The sequence below is a fragment of the Rhyacophila brunnea genome, unplaced genomic scaffold, assembly GCF_057557595.1.
Source record: "Rhyacophila brunnea isolate RB1 unplaced genomic scaffold, BYU_Rbru_1.0 scaffold_13, whole genome shotgun sequence".
Taxonomy (NCBI): domain Eukaryota; kingdom Metazoa; phylum Arthropoda; class Insecta; order Trichoptera; family Rhyacophilidae; genus Rhyacophila; species Rhyacophila brunnea.
In genome coordinates, this window is record NW_028232785.1 from 1,009,118 (window position 1) to 1,030,638 (window position 21,521).

General features: G+C 36.9%; 1 long non-coding RNA gene across 1 annotated transcript; it reads left to right on the forward strand.

Moving 5' to 3' along the window:
- The first annotated feature begins 6,615 nt into the window (after nucleotides 1-6,615).
- On the forward strand, nucleotides 6,616-14,578 carry LOC147076087 (uncharacterized). The gene is made up of 3 exons (XR_015069538.1): nucleotides 6,616-6,837; nucleotides 11,926-12,078; nucleotides 13,353-14,578. It is a non-coding gene; the product is annotated as an uncharacterized LOC147076087 (long non-coding RNA).
- The last annotated feature ends 6,943 nt before the right edge of the window (nucleotides 14,579-21,521 follow it).

Sequence of the window (21,521 nt, forward strand, 5' to 3'; positions counted from 1 at the left end):
AAACCGGTGGTTTGATGGGTTTCATATTTTCGGTTATCATTACCGAAATTGCCTGTAACATATCGTGTTGTACTACCACGTTGATGCTGATATCTACAATGATAATCGGTTTGCAAAATGTGGCTATGGCTGAGTTATGCACCAGGATGGTTATGTACGACAAACCCTCCATGTTGTGCATGTAGCCTAGGTATCTGGCCAATTCCATTGGTTGAGGGCTATTATGATCCATTAGGTTCATGTTACCCATGTCATTGTCTTCCATTTGTTCCAAGCTGGTTTATAAGTTTTTAGAGTCGAAGGCCGCCATCTGGAAGTAAGAAGTGCCCTTTCTTCCACCATTCAATTTGATGTTATTTCCACCCCACCCAAAATTATCCATAGTTAAAGGGACAGGTCCCGGGTCCTTGGAGGTGGACCGTTGGTCTCCATACCAACTAGTGTCGTATGTATGTGAGGCATTGTATAAGCATTGTTTCCAGCTTGGTGCCACTAGTAAGTACTTCCCTCTTGCTGAGTTCAGGTGCGCTAGGACTCGTGAAAGGATGTTTGGTGGGGGAAATATCCACGCCAATCTCAAGTCCTACACTCGGCTGAAGGCGTCGTGAAACAGCGCGCCACTGTCTGTAACGTCTCGTGACACATACGTTGCAATGACATGTGCTGTTTCGCTTGCGAATAAATCCACCTCGGGAACACCCCATCTTTGAAACAGGGGGGTGGTTGCGGTGTTGATGAGGTGCCATTCGGGAATGAGTTGTCTGCGGGAGAGATGATCTGCCACGCAGTTGTAATTTCTGCGGAAGTATTGTGCAGTAAACGTGATGTTGGTTCGACTGGTAAATACTAGTATCTGTCGGCATAGGTTTGGGAGGGTGACAGATTTTGTGCCGCCCTCGTTGTTGATGTATGCCACCACTGTTTTGTTGTCTGTCTGCAGAAGCAGATCTGATCCTATGATTGATTGTATCTGAGATTGAATTGCAAACATCTCCTTCCTGTTGGAATGCCATGCCATGCTAACTGGTCTTGTTTCCACGTACCTGATAGGTGTGTTCATTCAGTTGGGCTCCCTAGCCTGTGTCAGACGCGTCTGTCGTCAGGAGGCGATTGATGTGTGTCAACTCTGAGGAGCCTATCACCTGGAGCCACCACATGATATCCTGTTAGGCCTGTGGTGGGATTGTCGTCTATTGGCGAGAATGGGACCTCGACAATTTTGATGACTGGAGCTTTGTAGCCGTCGGCAATGCAATCTTCCTCGTGGAGGTGGGATGCGAAGTTAAGTCGCCCCAGAAGGGATTGAACATGTGCCTACCTGAGGGACCAACTGCCTTTTTGTAACTGCGTTGTGTCAAATCTGAGGATCTTATCGCCTAGGGCCACCACAAGATGTCCCGTTGGGCCTGTGGTGGGATTGTCATCAATTAGCGAGAATGGGACCTCGGCCATATTGATGACTGGAGCTTTGTAGCCGTCGGCAATACAACCTTCCTCGTGGAGGTAGGATGTGAAGTTGAGTCGCCCCAGAAGGGATTGGATATGTGCCTGTCTGAGGGACCAACTGCCTTTTCCTGCGTTATGTCAACTTTGAGGATCCTATCGCCTACAGCCACCACATGATGTCCCGTTGGGCCTGTGGTGGGATCGTCATCAATTGGCGAGGATGGGACCTCGACCATATTGATGACTGGAGCGATGTAGCCGTCGGCAATGCAACCTTCCTCATGGAGGTAGGATGTGAGGTTGAGTCGCCCTAGAAGGGATTGGATATGTGCCTGTCTGGGGGACCAACTGCCTTTTTGTACCTGCATTAGCAGCTGATGGTGACGGAGTGCTACACACTTCTCCGGCGACAGAAACCTCCGCTTGTTGTGTGTGTCCTACGTGATGTCCAGGGACCCTCATTGTTGGCTTGGGTTCAGACAGGATCTTTTAATATTTATTAACCATCCTAAAGACTGTAGGAAGGTTATCCTGTATTCCACCTGAATCAAGACTGTTTCTCGGATTGGTTGGCTACTAAGAAGTCGTCTAGGTAAGTGAATATTCTCAGCCATTCTTTCGTAGGCGTTCGGCGACCCAATCGGTCAGGGATGCCAACATAATTGGAGCGGTTGGCAGCACGAACGGGAGTCACGTGAATTGTAGGAGCTCCCCTTGGTAGGGTAGTCGAACGAATCGACGATGTTGAGAAGCCATTGGTACCTGGAGGGACGCCTGGCTTAGATCTATTATTACTAGCCAGTCTTCTGTTTGTAAGACGGCTGGAACCTCGTAATGGTGAATTAGTTTGAATGGCCTTGGCTGTAGGAACGCATTCAAACGCTTTCGGTTGAAAACAGGGCATAGGGCCCCGTCTTCTTTCTTGATCAGAAACAGGGTAAAGAGAAAAACCAGGGGTTTGACCCGCTTCTTCTAGAACCCCTGAGTTCTTTAAGTCCTCGATCTCGAGAGTGACCGCTGCTGATTGTTGCGTTTGAAAATCTTTCCGTAAAAGTAAAGAAGGACTTACCAATGGTGGTATCCGCACAAAAGGTATGCGGGCTACGGCTATTATTTTAACCAATTGTTTTGAGGATTAGTTGCCCAATCCACTAACCCTTGCATACCCTTTCAGAAGCTGTCCCGTTGGGAAAAAATCGCATTCTGGAGGGCCGCGATGGTCCTTTTCGTCAGATGGTTAGCTGATCACAAGTGGTCGCACCGACGCAACTTGTCATTTAGACCTAACTCTACGACCGTAGGGGCCGCCAAGAATTGTTTTTTGGGCGTTGTGCCACTCCTTGCCGGTCCCCCTGCTGAAATAAGGTACGTAACGAGGATACCTCAAACATCAGCATCTTAATCGACGCTGGTACGTTGAACTTTTCCTCCTGTAGCAGTTCTGCTGCGCCGTCTGGTGTCCATTGCTTTTAGAATATCCTCCTCACGGTCATTCAGATGTTGCGCCATAATCACTGATCACTTAACGTTCACTTAACTATCACTTAACGTTCGTCCAAGATAATTATTTTGATAGTTAGAATGAACTGTCAGAAGCAACACGTAAACAAAGTAAGAAAGTCAAATCCATAATGAAGACAAAGTGATGCCAAACTTTATACATAAAAAACAGACGCGCGGGTATGACCAGTAAATGAAAACGGAGAAATGACCAACGACAAGAAAAAGGAAAATAAATTAGTAGAATATATCCTCACGCGAAGAAGAAAGAGCAAACCCTATCTCAAGGACTTCAAAGTCAAATTCGAATAATAAACATTATTTTCTCAATTGCATTATTATTATGTTTTTCATTTTATTAAATATAATATAATATACAGATTTTTCATATAAAAATAGTGCCAGGCAGATATTGATGTATAATTTACAAGCTTTTCGAATTATTTTCAGAATTTTGAAATTTCCATAATTATGTAATACCATAATATACTTACGTCACTTCAATCAACAGGTTAATGAGATAGTAATTTATTATGTTGAAAGGAGATAGATTGGTATTCTACCAATTTAGGATGAAAATTGACGATGAAGGGTGGAGGCAGGCAACGTAGCAAAAATGTGTGGTTGCCCATTTTTGGATTTCCTTATATGTTCTTTCTTTATTCATTTCTTATTTGCATGCTTAGACTAACAATTAGAAATAACTACTTCTTATCCAACGACATGTCGCAAACATGCTGGGGGAAGCTCTCCGGTATGACGTGTCAACGATTCTCGCAGAACAGGTTGCTTGGTTCACATCGGGAAAACTGTTCACCGAACCTGGTCAGACGATTGATGGAAGAGTACTTCGTGAGATCCGAAACCAGTAACGCATTCTCCGTCAGAAAGGTGGATAGTCAGACCACATCCGTCACCAACGACTTGGGAATGATATTTATCTAATCAAAACTTGCATAAATATAATCTCTTGTCTATAAAATATTTAGGTATAAAAATCCCGAAGCTGGGCGAAGTCCAATGAAAGAAAAATAATATTTTATCATCCATGTGCATGCGTAGTGTGTCTTTATTATAGTGACTAATTTTAAGCTTTGCATGAACTGTCTATACCTGGCAATGCGGAAGCGAGGGTGACCGCTGGTGCATTGAGATCAGATTCTGGCGGTGGTTTGGTTTTGGGTGGGAGATTTGACGCGCACCTAATTTAGTAACTTAGAAGGCTATTTTTAAAGAAAATAATCAAGAATAAAGACGTTTCTTACAAAAATAAGAGATGGCTGCATTCTTCAGAATGCACATTCTAAAAAAATCATTTTACTCAAAACACCTGGACTGCTAAAACACAAAAATTTCATAGATTACATGCTTTTATCTCTTCAAAAGATATATTCAATAGAAAATCATATATATATTATGTAATATCTATCATTCAAAAAGTATACAAAGAATCCAGAGGCTTTGCTGCTTTAAGGAAACACAATTTACACAAAAGTGCTTCTATCTTTGTTTGAGGTTTGTGTGGCTCGGCTGCTTTGTGCATAACTACGCTCATATATCGCACAAAGAAAAGGTAGAAATTCACAAATGTCAAAATAATAATTGTACAATATTTTATTAGAAGGCAATCGCAAAAATGATGCTTTGGTGTCAATATAAGTAATATTTAACGCAGTAATATAAGCAGGTATATTATATTCGTGCTGCTATCATTCATATATTATTTGATGTAAATCTACAACCAAGATAATTATATATTTTTCGGTTCATCGATATAAGTTTTGGCAGATAGCGTCATGAGATTTTAAAACATTCTTTTTAGACCAAACCAAACCTTACCTAACCTACCCCAACCTAATAATATAATCTTAGTTTATGATAATGATGCATCAAAATTTATGAAAATTTAAAATTATAAATTAACAATATTATTGGATTGAAAAACCTATGCGCCGACAGAAAACGTTATTTATTATAATTGTCTACGCCATGAAATAAACTGTTAGTAAAAAAATCATAAAAGCTCATGACGGCATTTGCGGCATATACCTACACCTAAGTTTTAATTAATATCACTTTTAAATAGGAACCAACTTATAGTATCATTTGAATCTGAAAATAGGTCCCTACCTAATACATGCCTATGTTTTGCCAAAATATTGTTTAAAATCATTAATTAACCATTTTCTTAGTGTTTGTATTTATTTACGATTAATTATGTACAATAGTATATTGATACGTGCAGACTATTTTTTCTTAGTGCAAATCGATCATTTGAGAGTTGTAGTTGATTTGTAAATATCATCCATTTCCGATGTGACGAACATCTTTTTAAATGTTGTTAGCGCTTTGTGAAAACAGTCTATTCAATTGTGCGAATATATATTCCCCTATTATACATTTGCATTAAATAACCATAGCGACTGTATACATGCATGGAATTACTGTCGGCAATTGTGCTTATTTTAAACTGTCATGACAATAACTGTATACACGTAAAAGTGCTGACTGTTTCTCCAATCTCATTCTTCAAGAGTAAGCGAGGCGCGAGGTTGTCATTTTATACTATTATCTGACAGGTCGTATTGAAAATCGGAGCTGAAAATGAGTAGTTCATTTTTTTACCGGCATGTTTGCCGCTATCGCTCTACTGCGCAGGAGCTGATCGAAAATAATCTTACTTGCGCGCAATAAATCATCACAATTTGGAATCTTCCAATCTTGTTTGATTTATGCACGCAATCTTGCCAACTGTATACATATTTTCCCATACACTTTCTTATTGTGCACAGTATATATATGCACGTGTAAACGGGGTATTATTCATGTTTTTTATATCTCTTTCTTTAAATATCCTGAGGAAATAACGATGCAGGCTGGAATTCAAACAATTAGGTAGTGAATATTTTTTTGTTGTATGAATGCTGAAATTTCATAGAGAGAGAGAGAGAGGAACAGGAAAAAGGGTGGATACAATCATGGGTAATGTGACGTAATATCATGGACACGTAATATCAGAATGACAGTTTACGTTGGTACTTATGTAAATAATATGCTGACATATTATTCAGGGGCGCATTGCGCATGCGCGCCACTTTTGCAATCATCCGCGATGATCAAAAAGTAGAATACCTATGCTTAACTTTATTCGATTTAGATTCCGGATCATCACTTTTGAGGATGAATGTGCATTTACATGGGTCATAGCAGATGATTCCTCCGCGATGATTGTCAAAAGTGAACCGTGAAACGGGGCTTAAATACAAATTCATTTGACATTAAATTTGGGAGCGCTCAAGTCAACAACGATGTCACTCTCAAAACGACTACTTCTCACAAGGAATTTAAGTTTTGTATTGTTGGGAAAATTAAAAGAGACATTACAAAACACATTAGGTAGGTACCTACCTAGGTAAATATCATGATGTGACACTTCTAAATTGACAAAGAAAACATTGTAACCCTACCCAAGAGCACCATTTTACCCATCAGTATCATCATTGTTTATAATAAATCAATATTATTAGTTATTGTAATTCTTATAAGTCCTAAATCATATTATTAGGTATTATCTAATAAACGACATTTTCCAAAATCTACTGATATTTCTACTGAAATTTAAAATTTTGACATGCCAACACTGACCACGGTCCACGAGTCTATTTGTCTATTGTCACGGCTGCCAGTCAATGCATTTATTGTGCCGCGGTGCTCTGTCATACATTTTTGCATTATTTATGAAAAATGGATGTCAAACGTGAACCAAATGACTTCGAAACTGATGAAGAAGAACAGCATTGGTTTGATGTGCCAATATTGCACCCAAGCAACCCTGACACAAACATTTATATAAAACAAGAGAATGACGATGATGCCGGCTGCACTATTGAGGTTAGCTTTACAATACTTATCTATTGACAGTTCTCATTGACTTTTGCTGACGTTAATGATTAAATACGATTAGTATTATACACTTACTTGCTTAAAAAAATACGTGTTCGTAGTGAAACGCCAATGTCGACAGATAGTGACACCAATTTATAAAGGCTTCCATGCAACTATGGCATATGTTTGAACCGAACCCTGTAGGAATTCCAGCGGGTCTATTCTATACACAAACCTGCTTTAGGTCCGCCACGGCAGGTGAATAGGGTAAGGAAGTATCGAATAATTAACACTTATTGTAACAATTACAATAAGTTAGCCGTCTGAACTGTCAAAACTATCTCCTTCTAAAATTTATCACAGTCAAGAGAAATGCTGTTTTTTTTTGTTATGATTTTACCGAGGCTTTGACTTCGACTTGCTGTCATATCGCCTCTTCTCTTCTAGAAGGGAATCCGTCGATCAGGTCCTCACTCCTATTCTGTTCAATAACTTTAAAATTTTGCCTAGCTCTTCCGTCACCCACAGCCAGGACATCCTTCGATTCGTCGACATTCTCATAGATATCTGCAATTCGCAGCTGTACTGTGTGAATTTCATATTTGGGGCATTCTTATGCTATAATATGTACAATGTCCTCTAAAACATGACATTCATCGCAGAGTTGCGATTCGCTTCTTCCAATGAGGACATCAAATCTTTTGCCCATTGTGTGCCCTGTTCTTAGCCTCAGTATTAACTTAAGCTCATTCCTCGTCAAAGGAGACTCTACAACCAGGGCACCTCCCAAGTGCTGTTAAAACATAGTACTTACTACAACAATTATAACTAAATTATTGTAATCGTTACAATAAGTGTTAATAATTCGATACTTTTCTATCCTATTTATCTGCCGTAGCAGACCGAAAGCAGCCTTGTGTATAGAAGAGACCCGCCAGCTATTCTTAACAGTTAGCACTTTAGCACGTTTTCGTTATTTTCATTGGTCCAAATTAACACGGAAGGCATTCCATACACAAGGCGGAATCGACGGGTATCGGTGATTATCCACATCGTATCCAGAAATTTGTACGTATGCAGTTCGCCGTATCACACTTCATCGTGAAATGTTGTACTTATCGGTATTATATAATCGTATATTAAAGATCGTCCAACCTCTTCGGGTCGTATAGTACTGAGATAAAATTCATGTTTAAATAAAACATGATTCTTGCCGGTTTACAGGAAGCCAGTGCCAATATACTGGATTATTTGTTAGGTTAGCGTTAGGTTTTCATTCTTGTATTCATGAATTTTAACAAAATCGGCTTTGATAATTAGTTCCCGCCTGTCGTCCTGTAAACCGACTTGTACCTAAAACACTAACAAAAAACTATCTCTTTCCGATAAGAAAGCTCACGGCGAACTGTTCTACGGTAATTGGTAAAATAATTGTAAATTCGTATTACGGCTAGTAGATTATGTCGGTTAAATTCGGGTAAGTTCCTTCTGGCGTATCCAGCCGAACCAATGACATATTAAATGGACAACTCACTTCATACCCGGCGCGCACGAGAAATTGTGCATGAAAGTCATTCACAGATGTATAGGTAGATGTCACGTGACCATATGACGTATCCGTTTCCATTATGCGATACAAGCTTCGAGAATTTATAGTAATATAACCTTTATTGTAATAGCGTATTAGTGTCATGACTCATTGCATTAGAAACAGATTCTCGGTTACTTACGACTTCTCGGAGATTAGACGCAAGTGAGCCCAGCGAATCACAGGCGACTGACTGTCCAATGGTTCCTGTCATTCAATTGCATTGAATAAACATTCATCAATATCTTAAAATGGCATTTTATAAATTATAAATAATACTAACACATGAAAAGTGATATCCCATCTTTCTTGGAGTGTTTAGTAGATTTTTTTACAATTTTTAACTAGGCACATTGGCATTTTGTAACACAATAATAACGGTGGAGTCGAAACCTGACAGTCAGAAATTTTGTATGGGCAGACCCAGCGGTGTCGCCAGACCGCTTGCAAGCAGAATGTTCATTTGAGCGTAGGATACCGATATTAAAATATGAATTTCGCCATCTGGCAGACCCGACACAAAGTGAGTGTCATTTTATTTTCTAGATGCTTCGTCCATATTAATGTCATTGAGCCGAACACAAAAATTTTGGATTGATATGTTAAACATATTAACATAACCTACAATTTCATCAGTCATGTCATTGTGATTGCAGCATGTAGTAAAACAAGTATTATGTTACTACTAGCCGCACGACATTTGACAGCTCGCGGCGAACACTCGTATCTTGCAAATCAATTCTCAATATGTAAAATTGACTAACCCTATCTCGTTCTAAAAGTTAACACAAACAAGATAAGACCTGTTAAAAGATAGTCATTTTTGACAGTTCAGACGATTATCGTATTGTTATAGTTAACTGCCTGGATACATAAAGTGATAATAAATGTTATATATTTATTACATGTAGCTCGTTTTGGGTGTTATGCGATATGTTAGAATACTCTCGTAGGTGTGCTTGTAATATGGCTTGAAAGAGTTAAACCACTCTGGCGGGTGTGGTGAGATTCAAACCACGGAGCATATTATATAACATAGAGTCATGTAAAATTTATGCCTTCCCTGGATGTTGTTTCAGCCATATAACAGACGAAACTGAAAGCTATTGTGTGGATTGATGCCTTGACGGTTTCACTGTGCCCTTTTATTGTATATCTCTAGTTCTGTGGTTTTGTGTTTTCTACCCCTTCTTATGTCTTACTTTTTGAGCAAAATATTTTACTTATAATATATTTAATTACTATCGCCATATGACAGTGGCGAAGGGTGGAGGTAGGCTGTTAAAATCAGCTACAAATAGTGCAGACTATTCTTTGTCAGTAATATGTATCTTTTGGAACAAGACTACAATATTTTACAGACGGTGTTGGTTAGTTTTTAAAATTCAATTAAGCCCTGCGTAACTAAGCCATAATAAATAATAGTCAAAAAATACTCGTCTATCTATAAAACATCTAAAATTATGCCCTTAAATTATAGGTACGTACATTACTTTGGATATTTTATAGATAGAATAATATTTTTATCTATTATAGTTTGGTTAGGCAAGGCTTGATAAATTTAAGGATCTGACAAGTACACATGAGTCAGAGTATCGACCTCATGGACCCCACATACTGAAGCGGGCCCACAGGCTAGGGTGCTTGGCAGGCCCCCCTACCTATCGCTAAAGGTAAAGGCAGTGTGACGCACTGCAGTAGCGTTTTCCAAATGGTGTATGCGGTAAAATTAGGTGTATTTTTTTGTTGAGTATCAGCACACAGTTAAAAATTGCATTGTACAACCAACATCTTTAATTATTAATATCATTGATGGCAAATAGCGCCGCAGGCGACTCTTTTTTACTATTACAGCAAATTTGTTATCCGTGTTTATCTCACTTATCTGGTCAACTCGTCACGCCGGGACCTTCATGAGCCCGGGCCCCCAGGCTAAAGCCATGTCAGCCCCCCCTTGTGTGACTCAATGTATGGACCTAATAGGTTGAGCAAGTGGCTGACATCCATTTCTCGAAAAAATAAAATCTGTTATACAAACCTCCACTATGTGGAGACCCATATAATCTTATTAAGATCGGACATGGTCGGAAAAAATAATGGGCATTGATGCAGTTGAAACAGAATAGAACCCCTCTGAAAATAGAGCACAAGCAAAACGCGTTCTGTTAGAAGCTGGTCCTACAGACAGTTCAGGTCCGTGGACGACTGCATATCTCCTCCAGGATCTATATACCGAGTTCTCTTTCTCTCTCTTTCCAGTCTACCAAACACAAGGTCGTTCTGTCGTTATCCATAAAGTTAATAAAAAACTGTCGTACATTATTAATGAAACGACTTTCTTTACCTACCACAAGTTTTAATTTTGCTTTTACCTGTTGCTCTCCCCATGGGTCGTTTTAACTTAAAGTTATGTAAATTCAGTCAAAACAATTTTGAGTGCATGGTGACCTCGAAATTGGGTAACTGCTCCTGAGAAATTTCCAGTCATAAAAAAAATGATGCATCACTTCCAAATGTAGTGTCCCGTGATTGCCCGATTAAGACCAGGTGTGGTTCGTGGCGGGTGTGGTGTGGTGGGGCCATTAACTCGAATGTCATTATTCACCCATCTCTTCCAGGTTTGCTCAGGACCTGAGTACCTACAAGGTTTCCTTCAGAAACTTACGGAGAATTTTAGATCGATCACACCTAACGACGTAATTGGGCCATCTAAGTCTTTGTGCTCTGAATATAATGACTATAGCAGTGGCGAAGACTCCATACTAGGCGATTATTTGAAGCCTACCTTCTTAAGACAAATATTCTTTAGTTGCATATTGACTTATTTATATAATCACTTGATTAATATTCGATAAAATAATTTATATTTCCCAACGCGAGATGCCGCATGTGTAGGAATGTATTACACAGATAATTACAAAACAATCTGCAAAGGTTTTAAAAAATATACCACAGTGCGCCATCTGTCTTGACGTAAATAAAGGTCGTATTATTTTTAAAATAATTCTCAATTTTTTTCATATGGACTTTACGTCACGTAGCCCCGTCCAGTCTATCTAATTGTATGAAATAAGGTAAGCTCCGATTGCAGAGCCTAAAACTCAAAGAAAATAATTTCTATGATGATAAAAAAGAAATTTTATCTAATGATTTTTGATGTGTATACATGTTTTGAAAAATACGTAATTTTAACTGATCGCTTAATTTTATGTCGTCAGTGGGTTTTTGAAGTTGAATTAAATTAGTGTGTCGTTGTCATTAGTGTGTACCTATTCATTAGTAGTCATCTTATTTCTCGTAAGTATAGGACAAGTGTGTTCTTTTTATCAGATCTCCACAGCCTACCTCTTTCCAAAAGTCACCCTTCGCCACTGGACTATAGTGGTCTTAAATTGTTCTCAGACCTCAGCATTCGTTCAGATGTGCCACCTAACTTTTTGTAATAAAAAACACCATAGTTAAAAATAATCTTTATTTTAATAATAATTTAATAATTGTTTTTTCAGAGCCCTGAAATGAGCCCAGATCATATAAAAACTGAGATTGATTTTCAACCAGTTGATATCAAGGATGAATTTGCTGACAACTCAATCCAGCACATCGATTATCAAGATCCGCAACCCAGTTGTTCCTATTCACAATGTATGCCAGTAAATCAGGTATATACCTACAAAATATTGTATTGACACATTGCCGACTCAAGTAGAAAGCCGATATATTCACAAAGACTGGTCCTACTTTTTCAGCCCTTCCCGTTGTTGTCTATGGATGACCTGTCATTGTTCTATAGAGTGCAAATACTGACGCGTCTGTCGTGTTTACACAGGGAATGGTTTGATTAGGATACATGATAAATAATACACCAACATTAACACACCTACGAATGTAATGCATAGATCAATGCAACATATTTTGTTGGAAATCGATATTGCCACCGGTTTTTGTGTGAAGGACTAGTCTGAAATTGACAGCTGATGAATAACAAGAATGTATATTATTTACAAATAACACTGATAATTAATATATTTGATTTGAAACGAGAAAGGGCGAATCAATATGTCGAAGCAATCTTGGATCTGATTTTGACAGCTGAACAGAGGACCACTCGTTGCTTGTGCAAAAAGATATACTCAGGCTTTAGTCATCTAAAGATGGCACTGATTGACATCAATTAATATTGTATTTTCTTCTATTATTATAAATAATTTTATTCAAATTGTAATAAGATCTTTTTATATCAATTCGCCTTATCGAATACAAGTATGTGTTTTTTTCTCTTTATTCTTATGGTGGACCACTATCCTGAGCTTTCAGTCACACTCAGCCTCTCTGCGTCCCTTTTCACGTTGTCGCGCTCTTAAGACGCTGACTAAAATTGTTCGCAGAAGTAATCATTCGTACAAAGACGCCACCTTTTGTTTTTTTAACCGTTTTGATACTAGAATATCCTTTTATTTTTTCATTAGGCTTCAGATTTCAATGTGAATTTCGCAGTCGATGGGCAGTATTTTTCTAAAAGATACAAGCTCTGTACTATTCCATTTAAGTCGTTTTTTTGCGACCCGGGTTTCGCCATTCGGCATCTTCAGGCGCCGTGAACAGTCACGAAAGGTAAACACACACTGACCTTACCTTTACCACTTTACCACTGACTTTACCTTTGGTGAGTGTACACGGCGCCTAGAAACCCGGGTAGCAAAAAACGAATTAAATGGAATAGTACAGAGCTTGAATCCATTAGAATTTAAATTCAAATTCCATCAAGTACCTTCAGTCGATAGTGTTAATATGGCAGTATTTTTGTTGTTTTTAGTGCATCAAAAAGTTGTTATTGCCATATAGGTCAGATACCTTAAGGGTATTGACAGTTTAGAACATCGATTTATAATATTTTACGTAAAATTAAAATCATTTTATGTGTTTGTTCTTTTAGGTTAATACTACTGGATCTGAAATAGGAAACGCATCGAATCTTCAATCTGCGTGGTATATGTCACAAGTAGAGGAAACTTTTGATGAAATAAATATTGATGAGCAAGATATTAAAAGAGATTTCAAAGAAGACAGTGAAAGATGTATAAACATTCGCAGTTCAGACGTACCGAGACCTCAGAAAACGTTGCAGCAACTAGTAATCACAGATAATATGGGTTTAAAAAAGTACCAATGTGATGAATGTACTTTCTCATGTGGAAAATCGACTACTATGAAATTCCACAAAATGACTCATTCTGGTGAAAAGCCATTCAAATGTGACGAATGTAATTATTCGTGTATACAATTGGGTAACATGAGATCACACAAAATGACACATTCGGGAGAAAAGCCGTTTAAATGTGATACATGCAGTTTCTCATGTATTACATCTACTTACATGAAGGCACATAAAATGACACATACTGGCGAAAAACCATTTAAATGTGATGAATGCAGCTACTCGTGTATAACATCTACTAAAATGAAACAGCACAAAATGAGTCATTCTGGTGAAAGGCCATTGAAATGTAATCTATGTAGTTTTTCATGTATCAAAACTTGTCAGTTGAAAACACATAAAATGACTCATTCTGGTGAAAAGCCATTTAAATGTGATCTATGTGATTACTCATGCATACGATCTGGTGACATAAAAATACACAAAATGACGCATTCCGGTGAAAAACCATTTAAATGTGGGGATTGTAATTACGCATGTAGAACATCTACAAACATGAAATTGCACAAAATGACGCATACTGGTGAAAAGCCATTTAAATGTGAGATATGTAATTACTCGTGTACAACATCTACTCACATGAAATCACACAAAATGACCCACTCCGGTGAAAAGCCATATAAATGTGATAAATGTAGTTTCTCATGTATACAATCTTCTAGCTTTAAATCACACAAAATGATTCATTCCGGCGAAAAGCGATTTAAATGTGACGAGTGTGATTACTCGTGTATACAGCATAGTAACATGAAATCACATAAAATGACACATTCTGGTGAAAAGCCATTTAAATGTGACGAATGTGACTATTCATGTATACAGCATAGTAACTTGAAATTGCACAAAAAAACTCATACCGGTAAAAAGCAATTGAAATGTGATAAATGTAGTTTTACAAGTATAACGGCTTGTGGCATGAAATTACACAAAATTACTCACTCAGCAAAAAAACAATTAAAATCTTAAAAAAAATTAATATCTCACTAATACAATATTCTAGTTTAAACTCATACAAAAGTTTAATACTGGTAAATAACTATTAAACATTTATATATATACAGGTGCCCTTCGAATTTCGCACGTAATTGCTTCCTAAAAATGTGTTCGAATGTGAAATGTTCGAAAGAAAAAAGAAGTACAAAAAAACATCAAAGAGTGTACCTACCTTAAAATATTTATTTATTAATGGCCGTGTGGCTGAAGCGTCAACCTATAACATCGTAAGTCCAAGGTTAAAATCATGAGTGTGGCAAGTACACTTTTTGTTTTTTTAATTTATGTTAAAATCCATTTCTCTTAAAAAAATCTTTCTTTTTCTTTCTTTCAACCATTTCCGATCCCAATAGGATCATATGGGCCTCCACAGAGTGGATGTTTGTATTAACAAATTTTGTTTTTATGATAAATAAATGTCAGCCACATGCTCAACCTATTAGGTCCATACTCTGACTCATACACAAATTGAAAAACAATATGTATACTTGCCAGACCCAGGATTCGAACCTGGGGCCCTAGTCACTATAGACCGGCGCTTAAGCCACGCGGCTATCGTGAGTTAGTTAGAAGCTTTTATTCATCAGTTCATCCACCAATACTTGGAATATCGAAATTGAAATTTGATATGATCAAGCAGGGAACAGCGGTCATTTTTTTCGCATATTCATTCGTTGGCGAAAGGGGTTTCGAAACAGCTCATACCAGTGATACAATCAATTAATCACACCAAAATGTAAAAAAGCTTATTTTTCACAAATTTGGTAGAAATTCACTGACATGCCTAATGATAACTGCCCAGCGAAGACATACCCTGTTATGTTTACTCGATACTTTAGTAGTTGGAATTTAAAAAAAAAATTGTTAAGGCTATACCTCAGTTGAGGCATGGTCTAAAAAAATCGTGGCTAGGCGATGCACAAATTGCGGGTCGCGGGGGCTAATGACGCATGCCGCACGAAATATAATTTATCATATAAATCCAACATTCGTCCATTTAATGTTCTGTTTAGTAACAATAATAATATATTCATTGATATGTTTTCTTTTTCAAGTTAGTCATATTTACATGATTTAAGAATTAATACCGCCGTAGCCATCACGAAACAAATTGACGTATTCACACCTCGATATTCGCTCTCCGATTGCTAGTGAGTCCAAAATTTCGTCGCGCCTATAGTTGAAAATTATTTGTCGTTTCACTGAAGTATCGTCTTAATACAACACCTGCACTCTGTGGAGGCCCATATGATCTTATTTAAATTGGATATGGTAAAATAAATATTATCATTAAAATTTGATACACAAAATTTTATTTTTATTCAGTCTGGTGTCACAAAATTATGGCTGATTCTGATGAAAAACTTTTTAAATTTTAATTAATAGTAACAAGTTCTCTTGTATAACATTCAGTAGGTTGAAATTATACAAAATTATTCTTATAAATATTTTTTTTAATGTTTTAAATATTACTAACTATATAGGTATTTTATATAGTGTTACAAAATTAGATAAAATTGCATATTTACGTAGTGGTAAAACATGATTATTTTGTCGATTTTTTAGTTAATATTGTAAATAAATCAATTTAAATGATTTAGTTGTACCAAAATACGTATTTTTTATCCATTATGCATATTATACTAAGCCGCTGTTTAAAATTATTAATAAATTATTATGAATTCTCTGGCGGTAGTGATGTAAAGTAGCACATGAAAATGAATTAAGTGTTGAATAAATATACTTTTCTTTAAAACAATATATTTTTATTGTATTTCACAACCATTTTCCCAAAAGCTAATATGTGTTTTACTATTGTAACTGCAGAATAATAAGCGATCCGATGTCTATTGCTTATAAAAATATCAAATTACTTTGCAGTCAAATATTCCCAATCCGTTTCCAGTAAACAACTCAGCTAGACCAGCAATTCGATTAGGCGAAATAAGAGACGGTGTATTATTACATCATTACGGTGTATGAGCTGAATAAACATTTCCGATAGTATTTTCTTACAACTGTAATAACAAATAATATTTCTTTTCGCTACTCAATTTAAAACGCTGACTATATTTAGTTCAATATGATTATGTAACAGAATTTTAATGTTAATGTGTTAATTTTTATTGTATAAATAACGAAGAACAATATTTATCTCAATGTCACTCGAATCAGAGTACTTAGCTAGTAACTATCATGTATAATACACTATTGTACCGATACACTGCTAATAAATCTCACCCCGCTACATCGTAGACTTCGTCATTATCATCATCCTCTACCTACACATCGAACACCATACACTGAGTGACCTCAACACTATATTTCCTGGTATATAAAGTAATGTATTTCGGTAGTCATATGGCAGAAGAGACCATCTGTCATTTTCGAGAATGTTCAGGAGAGCAAAAATAAAATTTCAATTTACTCTAGTAAACAAAATAATTGAGTGAAAAAAATAATCATATTCGGTTTAAGCGAGATATTTGACAATATAATGCAAATAGCCCCTTCTGCCATGAAAATGTTATTGCAATTTTGTCAGATGTCTGATTTTTTCTTGTTCAAATTGGTAGTAGTAAAGACATACAATTTTTCCATTATTGTGAGATTGTGTATTTAAATCGATATTTTTTAGGTTGTAGAATATATCTATACCAGTGGTTCTCATATGCGGCCACAGTAGCTGCAGAAGTCCACCAGAGGACACGCTATTTTCAATTCCAAGCTACACTAAATATCGTTCATAAGGTGCATATTAATTTATTTTGATGATCCGCATGTGATGTATAACGTGCCATCTGTATAAATCCTTAGAAATTTCTATGACAGAAGTGCCAACTGGCATCTAGTACGTTATTTTTTTACATTTTCAGATGGCTCTTTCTGCTATTTTAGTGTTTGTAGTGCACTTGCAGATGTGTCCTTTTGCCACATTGAAGATTAATGCATTTCAAAGCTTTTGTAGAACAAAACTTAAAAACAAAAAATTTGCAGATGGTCCTTTCTGCCATATGAATACGGATTTATCGGAGTAATCCAGGATCCAAAAAGGATTAATTCATTTCAAAATGTATAATTTTTATTTTAATTCTATATAGTAATTGCTGTTTTGTGTAGATCGTCGTTTCAAAATTATAGGTGTTCAATCAGTAAACTCACTCACTATGGCTCTTGGGTACCACTGGATGACGGCATTTGTCCAGCGGCCGTCCTTTCCGCGAGCAATGTGCCCCGCCCATCTCCATTTCAGCTGTTTGGAAACGTCTATTACATCGCGTACTCCTGTCTGCTTCCTAACCCATTCGTTTCTCTTACGGTACTTTCGCGTGATGCCCAACATACACCTCTCCATGCCTCGCTGTGCGACTCTTAGCCTTTGGACATCTCTCGTGTTGAGGGTCCACGTCTCGCAGCCATACGTGAGCACGGGTAGCACACATTGGTTGAACACCCTACGCTTAAGACATAATGGTAGGTCACTCTTGAAGATACTATTCAGACATCCGAAAGCACTCTATCCCAGCTTTGTTCTTCGAGCAATTTCATCGTGCATGCTTCCATCTATGGGCACCTGCTGTCCGAGATAGACGTAGCTGCTGACTTGCTCGAGTTGAGTGCCATTAATACCTACAGATAATCGCAGGGTCCGAAAAACCGTTCCTCATCAGTTTTGTCTTTGGGACATTTATCTTTAGGCCGACCGTTTGACTGACATCCGTGAGTTCTTGCATTCTACCTTGGAGGTCTTGTGAGAGTATAACAATATCATCTGCAAATTGCAGGTGACTGAGTGCTCCCCATTATATAGATAGATAAAAATCGTCAAAACCCTACACTATCGATCATTAGATAACTAATCACTAATAATACATTCAATGGGCGTAAAATCAATTTTTATTCCAGTTCTATAGATTATCAATGTTTCCCCCGTAAGTATATCTGACAAGTGTGTTGTCTCCACAGCCTACCTTCCAAAAGTCACCCTTCGCCACTGGAATAGGTAGTAATAATCCGTAAAAATGTATTTATATATATCGCTGTGCTAGTTCAATACTTTAACAACTAAAAAAAATGAGTTTTTTGATTTATTATTGATTTGGATTCCAAGTATCGACTTTTAGCAGTGTAACCCTGTAACATAACGAAATTAAATATTAATATTGAGATATCCTCAACGTTTTAGTATAACACTGTGATAATTTGTTAGGATTCTCAATACAATAACATATCAAAATATTACAGTATTTACTTCAGTGAAGACGTAGGCACTAGTTCAATACAATACCATTCCGAAATAATATTGTATTGTATTAAACATTAAATTAATATCTTGGACAGAGTCAATGCAATACAATAACTTTTAGATTTGTTACTGTATTACACTCAGAAAACTACAACTAAAATGCGTTGCCCGCCCTGAATATAGTAACAAGTAACAAATCATTCAAGATTGACAGTTAGCGTGGTAGTGTTGTTAGTGAGTTTGACATGTTTTAAATAGTTTTAAGACAAAAGTTTCTTGCGATAGCGATAATTATGGATAAATTAATAAGAAGCTTACCTAAAAGCAGAGGGAAAATGATGTTGTTGGCCTGTACAGCTGAATCAATTGTAAGTAAAACATGCTCAATATTTAGTTTCATAACCTCAATATTATTTCAATTTGAAAATTATATTTTGTCACTCTACGTTTAGGCTTTATTAAAATTATGGTTTTGGCAATAAATATGATGATGAAATAAACAAATATTATCAGTGCATCCATTCTCATAATATTATTTTGTCTATTTCCACTTTTAGGGTGAAACAACATCAACTGGCGATACCTAATGTAAATATCGACAAATCAATTCAATGGGAGAATATTACAGTGACAGTAGGTGAAGAGCAAAATAACGTTGTATGTGATCGAGAAAATACTTCAAGTGACCCGAAGGTGATTCTGGAATCTGATGCTGAGGTGATAGAAGATTTACTTATACTGGATATGGATGCTAACATGAACACGGAGGCACAGTATAATGTGGCAGAGATGGAGGTTGATTATGCTTTTTTAAACAATGAGGCAATCACAAGTGTGTCACTACATTTCAAAGTCAGCCAAGTCCACCTTTAGGTATTTTTGACTTTTTTGTGAATTGCTGAAGAACTACTGCTTTCTAACATTTCTGCATTATCAAAATGTGGAATTTATTAATTTTAAATATTCTATATTCGAAATAATATAAACTTTCACCCTTGTGACTGTGTATTTGAGAAAATGAAAAGCTGTTTTTCTCCTATTCATCTATTATGGACTTGGCTGATTTTGAAATCTAGCGACGCAAGTACAAGTGAGTTTGGTTACGACACTGGATATTCTGTATTATCTGATATAATTATCTCTCAACAGTCATCATCGGAAGAGGTTGTTGAACTTAATAACATACGAATTGAAGGATCCACTGAAACTTCTCCAAATGAGAGTCAATCGGAAATTAACATTGAGGTACTTGTAGTCGCTCCTGCTGCGAAGCGTCCTAGAAAAGTTATTCCAAAGCCTGATACATGGAAAAAAAATATTAAAAAAGGAAGGTTAATTCTGGTGAAGAGTATATACCTAACCAAATCTGGTAGAATTGTTCCTGCGAAATCAATTAAGCCTGGAAGCACTGAACGCTGTAATTTTAAATGCCACGAGAATATAAATTCAACTATAAGGGAATCAATATTTAAAATGTTTTATGAAATGTGTGATATCACTCGTCAACGCAATTTTGTTTCAAAGTCCATTAACGTGATTGAGCCAAAGTATAGATATCAGAAAGAAAACAGTAACCGTTCACTAAATCACGCTTTTCAGTTTCAAAACGAGGGTCAGCAATACAGAGTCTGCAAAAAGTTTTTCATGGACACACTTAATATTAGTTCCACTTACTTAACTACAGTAAAAAATAAAACAGATGATCACGGTAGTGTCTCTATTGACAAACGAGGAAAGCACCTTTTAAATAGAAATTCATTGCCTTCGTCACTGAAAGATAGTGTAATTGAACACATAAACTCTTTTCCCCGAGTGCCCTCACATTACTGCAGATTTGACAATAATAGAGACTTCATCCAAGGTGACCTTAACATTGCCACAATGTACCGATTGTACATTGAAAAATGTAATTCTTCAGGTCAGCGATTTGTAAAAAAAGAACAATATTCCCACATATTCAACACCCAGTTTAATATCGGTTTCTTCCAACCTAAAAAGGACCGCTGTGTATTATGTGTACAATGAGAGAATAGTTGTGAAACCGAACAGCAAGTTTTGAAGTGACAATACGACATTCACTTGCAGCAGAAAGAACATGCCAGAAAAGAGAAACAAGAAGACTCTGTTGCGACTAAAAATAACACTAAGACTTTAAAAGTTGTGTGTTATGATCTACAGGCGGTCATTCCACTTCCTTGTGGCGAAGTACCTTCGTTTTATTATAAAAGGAAACTGAATGTGTTTAACTTTACAATGTTTGATATAGGGTCTGCCAATGGTTATTGTACAATCTGGCATGAGGGTCTAGCCAAGAGAGGGGCTAATGAAATTGCAACGTGTGTGTGGAATTATTTAAAGGAGGAATGCACTGGAGTAAAGTCTGTTGTATTTTACTCCGACAACTGCGTCGGACAGAATAAAAACCAATTTTTAATAACCATGTATTTTAAAGCCATAAAATCTCTAGATATTGAGACCATTGTTCACAAATACCTAATTGTAGGGCATACGCAGGGTGATTGTATGCACTCGAGGATTTAGGCGGCAAAAAAACTCGCCTTGAAGAGTGGTCCTCTCTATCATCCGAGCCAATTTGTAGCTTTGGCAAAAATGGCCAAAAAAACTGGGCAACCATACAATGTCCGTGA